The 8,340-nt window shown below is 44.0% G+C and overlaps 1 non-coding gene across 1 annotated transcript; it reads right to left on the bottom strand.

The window, feature by feature from the left end:
* Window positions 1-2,828: 2,828 nt before the first annotated feature.
* LOC139997186 (small subunit ribosomal RNA) lies at window positions 2,829-4,752 on the bottom strand. The gene has a single exon (XR_011802623.1). It is a non-coding gene; the product is annotated as a small subunit ribosomal RNA (ribosomal RNA).
* Window positions 4,753-8,340: the final 3,588 nt, after the last annotated feature.

Below are 8,340 nucleotides of genomic sequence, written 5' to 3' on the forward strand. Positions count from 1 at the left end.
ATCGTTTATGCATGGATTTTTGTTTGTGTACTCAGGTTTTTGTACTCTTATTCTCGGTTCGAAAGAAGCCGATATCCGACAAACGTCCGACCAACGGGAATCGAACGCGCGGAAGTCGCCATATGATTGACGACACGAAAATACGTTCGAAAACGAAATCGGACGGACTGCGCGACGACACACGCAGCCCGCCGACCGGGCGTAAAGTGCATTATAATATATAACAACCAACGAGATCGAAGCTCCGTTCGTCAGGAAACGACGGGGATATAACACCCGATTCTGAATCCTCTGTACAGCACACGATCTCGCGAAGAAAGCGCACGGTGGCTAGCCCATGATATATATATATGTTCGTTCCTCTCGTCCAGTTATTCGAAGCAAACAGCCGATATGCATCTCCATCGTTCGGGTAAAAAAAATCGATGGGACGCGCACGGTCGTAGTCTTCCTCGCGCGGTCGTTTCTTCCCGATAGCCAGAAGCAGAGTTTGAAAAACTCTAGCGACGGAACGAGGCATTAGACTCTCGACAACGAGGATACAGACACGGCCGGCGGTCCCCTCTGAATCGACTTCGGTGGTTCAGGTAAAAATAAAAAAAATCGATGGGACGCGCACGGTCGTCGTTCCTCTTCCTCGCGCGCGGTCTATTCTTCCCGATAGCCAGAAGCAGAGTTTGAAAAACTCTAGCGACGGAACGAGGCATTAGACTCGCGACAACGAGGATAGAGAGACGGCCGGCGGTCCCCTCTGAATCCACTTTGGTCGCTCAGGTAAAAATAAAAAAAAATTCGAAAGGGACGCGCACGGTCGTCCTTCCTCTTCCTCGCGCGGTCGTTTCTTCCCGATAGCCAGAAGCAGAGTTTGAAAAACTCTAGCGACGGAACGAGGCATTAGACTCTCGACAACGAGGATAGAGAGACGGCCGGCGGTCCCCTCCGAACGGATGGCGACAACGACGACTAAAGCGCGAAAAATCGCGACGAAGAGGAACGCATCTCCGTTCAGGTGTATGTGTGTGCGTGCGTTTAAAAAAAATTCGATGGGACTCGCAGCCATCGGCCTCGCGCGGTCGTTTCTTCCCGATATCCAGAAGCAGAGTTTGAAAAACTCTAGCGACGGAACGAGGCATATGACTCACGACAACGAGGATATGGACAGGCGGTCCCCTCTGAACGGGTCGACGAGACGATGGTAAAAGAGACGAACCGGACGAAACTTCCGTCGATCAGGTAAAAATAAAAAAAAATTCGATGGGACGCGCACGGTCGTCGTCGTCTTCCTCGCGCGGTCGTTTCTTCCCGATAGCCAGAAGCAGAGTTTGAAAAACTCTAGCGACGGAACGAGGCATATGACTCACGACAACGAGGATAGAGAGACGGCCGGCGGTCCCCTCTGAATCGACTTCGGTGGTTCAGGTAAAAATAAAAAAAATCGATGGGACGCGCACGGTCGTCGTTCCTCTTCCTCGCGCGCGGTCTATTCTTCCCGATAGCCAGAAGCAGAGTTTGAAAAACTCTAGCGACGGAACGAGGCATTAGACTCGCGAGGATAGAGAGACGGCCGGCGGTCCCCTCTGAACCAACTTCGTCTAGTTAAGAATCGTTACTCTTTACCATCACTCGCCTTGGTATATATCTTTTCGGGCCAACATCCACGCAATGCGTTTTCGTTCTAGGTTACCCGATCCACGAGTACGAACGTACAACGTGGTTTCGTTTTGTCGAACATCGTATATCGTTCGCCGTTGAAACGAACGACAACGAAACGACATAGGAAGAACGAACGCCCTTTGGGTAGGAAGCACGTTTCGAGGAACGACGAGAGTTTGGAGAGACGCGCGAGATAGCTGGAGACGCGCAGATATAGGTATCCATGGATCTTCGAAGAGAACCTTCGAAGATATATAATTCGGTATCCTTTTTTTCTGCGGCTCGCTATTCGCGTTCTTTCGCTCTCGTCGACGACTCGTTATAGACGCTTCGTTCGATCCCAAAGAGCAGTCTTCCTTATGTCCCGTTGCTAGGAGGTGAGGCCTACGCAACGCAACTACGAAATATAGAAGAGGTGTGAGCAGTGATCTCTCCGACACGAGGCACTTTAGAGATTTTAGTTTATATATTATATTGTTCGTTCGTTGGATTTCCACGATGCAAATACGAAATACGAGATCGTGACGGCGGGTCTTTCTGTGTACGACCTCACGCAGGCGCCTCGATCGCATTTCTCATTACACGTGGTTTCCACTGTAACTTTTAGTTTTTTCGATATGTGTTCAGCTCAAGTTCCCTCACATATCGTTATTATTATTATTATTATTATTATTAATAGTAGCGGTTTCGTGTTATAGGATTCGGAGACGGCGGGTCTTTCTGTGTACGACCTCACGCAAGCGCCTCGAGAATCTTTTTAAGTTTTTCGTTTGTTATAATATTATTCGGAGACGGCGGGTCTTTCTGTGTACGACCTCACGCAGGCGCCTCGAGAATATTTTTAAGTTTTTCGTTTGTTATAATATTATTCGGAGACGGCGGGTCTTTCTGTGTACGACCTCACGCAGGCGCCTCGAATTATTCGTGTAAAAGTATATCTCTTCATCCCGATGATCGAGAGAGAGTGCCACACTCTTCGTATAGTTTCGTAACTGGAGCGTCTCTCACCTCCTTATTGTAAAATTTGGCTTTTGTCAAAGTATATAGCTTGTTAATACGTCGTATATACTTTGTGTCGATATAGGAGGAGTACGGCTCCTTACCGACGATATTATATATATTTTATTATACAGTGTTCAAGTCAAATATATTCTTTGTGTTTTTGTATTTTTCGTTAATGATCCTTCCGCAGGTTCACCTACGGAAACCTTGTTACGACTTTTACTTCCTCTAAATGATCAAGTTTGGTCATCTTCCCGGTAACATCGGCAATGCTTATCACATTGGCCGCGCACCAGTCCGAAGACCTCACTAAATCATTCAATCGGTAGTAGCGACGGGCGGTGTGTACAAAGGGCAGGGACGTAATCAACGCGAGCTTATGACTCGCGCTTACTGGGAATTCCTCGTTCATGGGGAATAATTGCAAGCCCCAATCCCTAGCACGAAGGAGGTTCAGCGGGTTACCCGGGCCTTTCGGCCAGGGAAAACACGCTGATTCCTTCAGTGTAGCGCGCGTGCGGCCCAGAACATCTAAGGGCATCACAGACCTGTTATTGCTCAATCTCGTGCGGCTAGAAGCCGCCTGTTCCTCTAAGAAGATTTGTTTGTACGTTGGTAGTAAAAACCCGCCGACCGAAGCCGGGGGCCTTCGAGATACCATAATTTACGTCTATTTAGCAGGCTAGAGTCTCGTTCGTTATCGGAATTAACCAGACAAATCGCTCCACCAACTAAGAACGGCCATGCACCACCACCCACCGAATCAAGAAAGAGCTATCAATCTGTCAATCCTTCCGGTGTCCGGGCCTGGTGAGGTTTCCCGTGTTGAGTCAAATTAAGCCGCAGGCTCCACTCCTGGTGGTGCCCTTCCGTCAATTCCTTTAAGTTTCAGCTTTGCAACCATACTTCCCCCGGAACCCAAAAGCTTTGGTTTCCCGGAAGCTGCCCGCCGAGTCATCGGAGGAACTTCGGCGGATCGCTGGCTGGCATCGTTTATGGTTAGAACTAGGGCGGTATCTGATCGCCTTCGAACCTCTAACTTTCGTTCTTGATTAATGAAAACATTTTTGGCAAATGCTTTCGCTTCTGTCCGTCTTGCGACGATCCAAGAATTTCACCTCTAACGTCGCAATACGAATGCCCCCATCTGTCCCTATTAATCATTACCTCGGGGCTCCGAAAACCAACAAAATAGAACCGAGGTCCTATTCCATTATTCCATGCACACAGTATTCAGGCGAAGGTAGCCTGCTTTAAGCACTCTAATTTGTTCAAAGTAAACGTATCGGCCCACCTCGACACTCAGTGAAGAGCACCGCGATGGGATATTAGTTGGACCGCCCCGCGAGGAGCTAAGCCCACCGATAGGACGTACCACATAATGCCAGTTAAACACCGCGAGCGGTGAACCGACACTGTGACACACAGATTCAACTACGAGCTTTTTAACCGCAACAACTTTAATATACGCTATTGGAGCTGGAATTACCGCGGCTGCTGGCACCAGACTTGCCCTCCAATTGGTCCTCGTTAAAGGATTTAAAGTGTACTCATTCCGATTACGGGGCCTCGGATGAGTCCCGTATCGTTATTTTTCGTCACTACCTCCCCGTGCCGGGAGTGGGTAATTTGCGCGCCTGCTGCCTTCCTTGGATGTGGTAGCTGTTTCTCAGGCTCCCTCTCCGGAATCGAACCCTGATTCCCCGTTACCCGTTACAACCATGGTAGGCGCAGAACCTACCATCGACAGTTGATAAGGCAGACATTTGAAAGATGCGTCGCCGGTGCTAGATGACCATGCGATCAGCACAAAGTTATTCAGAGTCACCAAAACAAACGATGGACGAACGGACGAGCCATCCGCCACCGATTGGTTTTGATCTAATAAAAGCATTCGTACCATCTCTGGTACGAATCTGTTTGCATGTATTAGCTCTAGAATTACCACAGTTATCCAAGTAAGTTTAAGTATGATCTAAGAAACCATAACTGATTTAATGAGCCATTCGCGGTTTCACCTTAATGCGGCATGTACTGAGACATGCATGGCTTAATCTTTGAGACAAGCATATGACTACTGGCAGGATCAACCAGGGAACTTTGTATTTTATATATATATATTATATATTAGAGTCAAAAGACTCTCTTTTTAAAATAGCCTCAGAGTGTCGTAGGTGGGTCCGTAACACCGTACGACGAGACTTTTCGTTCTTAGTGAACGTTCGACGACACCCTTTTAATTCCCGTTGTAACGTCGAACGCCACTACTCTCTCTCATTTCGCCACTCTCTCTTTACTTTCTTTCGTTCGTTTGATTGTTTGTGTGGAATATTTTAAGATCATTCTGTTCATAGGATCATTCTGTAAGAATGGTTTGTTGGTTGAACGAATATGCCTTAGCGGTAAAAAGCACGTAAACTGCATGCTGAACGTACCGTCCTCGTAAGAAACATATTCGTTCGTTCTTTTGATATTCTCCAATCAGAAAGAACGCACTTCCTAAAAGGTAGTACGCTCCCCATTAGCCTTTCGTATGTTTAAAACGTACTGCGTACGCTATAACATAAGTTTTGGAACGGTCTCTGCCGAACCAGCATGAATTGATACTCAGTTAGTAACAAGCACACTGCCCTAACTTTTTTTAAAGTTAGTGCGAGCATACAGGATCCAGCTTCCCGACTAAGGGGAACCTTGCCACGTTATTTGGTCATTACGTCCAGGACAGCGACCCGCGGCGCAGCAGTGTAGAGAAAGAGTCGATACGAGAACGAAGGAACAGTCGAGAAATAGTAAAAAAGTTCACTAAGACTCGAGGAGCGGTGACTGAATTCTCAACCGAGGCCGTAGAATAGCCACGCGCTCGACGCTGTTCCGTCCGGACCGTCCGACTCGACGTGTCTCTTATAGATACCAAAGCGCCGGCCGGACGGTCGGCGCCGGCCGGGCCAGCGGCCGGGCGCTTACCATGTAAAACCTCCGTTAGAGCGTACCGTCGGACTTAGTCTCTGAAACGCTCGACCACTTTTTTCGAATAAACTACCCTTAGAAAACATCCTATCGTCGAGATATTTTAACGCACCGCTTATTTTAATATTTTAAACGAGTTTTTATCGAAAAATTTAATTTTTTTTTTTTTTTCAAAATCGCATCAGTAAACCACCTCTTTTAACGAATACGGACAAAAACCACGTTCTTAATCGATTAGAACACGTTGAAACAACGAGAAATATGCAAAAAAATATATACCTTGCAACGTTAATTAACGAAAAAATTAAACAAATATCGCAGTCGTGTCAGTTCGACGGACACTAATTTTTTAAAAAATTCGAAAAAAACGTTTAATCCAGTTGTATTTAATAGAGATATAACCGTTTCTGCAAAAATATTTATACCTTATAACGCTTTTTAACGAAATAACTCGAAATAAGCTTTTCGGACTTTTCCGCCGGCCGAAATTTTTCTAAGTCCCAACGTACCGTCGGACTTAGTCTCTGAAACGCTCGACCACTTTGTTCCAATAAAGTACCCTTATAAAACGTCCTATCGTCGAGATATTTTAACGCACCGCTTATTTTAATATTTTAAACGAGTTTTTATCGAAAAATTTAATTTTTTTTTTTTTTTCAAAATCGCATCAGTAAACCACCTCTTTTAACGAATACGGACAAAAACCACGTTCTTAATCGATTAGAACACGTTGAAACAACGAGAAATATGCAAAAAAATATATACCTTGCAACGTTAATTAACGAAATAATTAAACAAATATCGCAGTCGTGTCAGTTCGTCGAACACAAATTTTTTAAAAAATTCGAAAAAACGTTTAATCCAGTTGTATTTAATAGAGATATAACCGTTTCCGCAAAAATATTTATACCTTATAACGCTTTTTAACGAAATAACTCGAAATAAGTATTTCGGACTTTTCCGCCGGCCGAAATTTTTCTAAGTCCCAACGTACCGGTCCAGAATGAGACAAAGTTCCAAAGGCCCGGTCGTATCCGTCCGTTTTTTTTTAACCTTCCACGGACGAAATAAACGTTTAATCCCGACGTAAAATAAAATAATATAGCGATTTATATAAAAATATTCATACCTCATAACGCTTTTTAACGAAATAACTCGAAAAAACTTTTCGGTCGAAAATTTTTCTAAGTCCCAACGTACCGGTCGAGAATGCGACTAAGTTCCAACGTCCCGGGCGCGATCGTACTTTTTTTATATAACATTTCAGCGACGAAATAAACCCTTAATCCCGATGTAAAAGGTCCTTTTAAAGCGATTTATGCACAAATATTGCCACCTTATAACGCTTTTAAGCGAAATAACTCGAAAAAACCTTTCGAATAAAAAATTTTTTTTTAACGTTTTCGGGACGAAATAAACGTTTAATCCCGACGTAAAACTTAATAACATTCCCATTTATATAAAAATATTCGTACCTTATAACGCTTTTAAGCGAAATAACTCGAAAAAACTTTTCGGTCGAAAATTTTTCTAAGTCCCTACGTACCGGTGGAGAGTATGACCAAGTCCGACGGGCCGAGTCGCGTCGGTCCACTATTTTTTTTTAACGTTTTCGGGACCAAATAAACGTTTAATCCCGACGTAAAATATAATAATATAGCGATTTATATAAAAATATTCATACCTCATAACGCTTTTTAACGAAATAACTCGAAAAAACTTTTCGGTCGAAAATTTTTCTAAGTCCCTACGTACCGGTCGAGAATGAGACTAAGTTCCAACGTCCCGGGCGCGATCGTAAATTTTTTACGGCACCTTTCGGGGACGAAATAAACCCTTAATCCCGATGCAAAACGTCATTCTAAAGCGATTTATGCAAGAATATTCGTACCTTATAACGCTTTTAAGCGAAAAAATTCGAAAAAACGGTTCGATTAAAAATTTTTTTTTAAAGTTCTCGGGACGAAATAAACGCTTAATCCCGACGTAGAAATACGTAATATTGCTATTTATGTAAAAATATATACGCATCATAACGCTTTTAAGCGAGATAACTCGAAATAACTTTTCGGTCCGGAATTTTTCTAAGTCCCTACGTCCCGGCCGGGGGATCGACGAAGTGCCAACCGCCCGGTCATGTCGGTCCGGAGGGGGCAATTTTTTAAAAAAATAAAACGAAATCGTTACATTCGACTAGAATTCGTCGAACCATAACGATTTCTATAAAAATATTCATACCTTATAACGCTTTTAAGCGAAATAACTCGAAATAACTTTTTGGACCGGAATTTTTCTAAGTCCCTACGTACCGCTCGAGAATGAGACTAAGTTCCAACGTCCCGGGCGCGATCGTACTTTTTTTATATAACATTTCAGCGACGAAATAAACCCTTAATCCCGATGTAAAAGGTCATTTTAAAGCGATTTATGCAAGAATATTCGCACCTTATAACGCTTTTAAGCGAAAAAATTCGAAAAAACGGTTCGATTAAAAATTTTTTTTTAACGTTCTCGGGACGAAATAAACGCTTAATCCCGACGTAGAAATACATAATATTCCCATTTATATAAAAATATTCATACCTCGTAACGCTTTTTAGCGAAATAACTCGAAATAACTTTTTGGACCGGAATTTTTCTAAGTCCCTACGTACCGGCCGGGGGATCGACGAAGTGCCAACCGCCCGGTCATGTCGGTCCGGAAGGGGCAATTTTTTA

Source organism: Bombus fervidus, unplaced genomic scaffold (assembly GCF_041682495.2).
Source record: "Bombus fervidus isolate BK054 unplaced genomic scaffold, iyBomFerv1 scaffold0037, whole genome shotgun sequence".
Taxonomy (NCBI): Eukaryota; Metazoa; Arthropoda; class Insecta; order Hymenoptera; family Apidae; genus Bombus; species Bombus fervidus.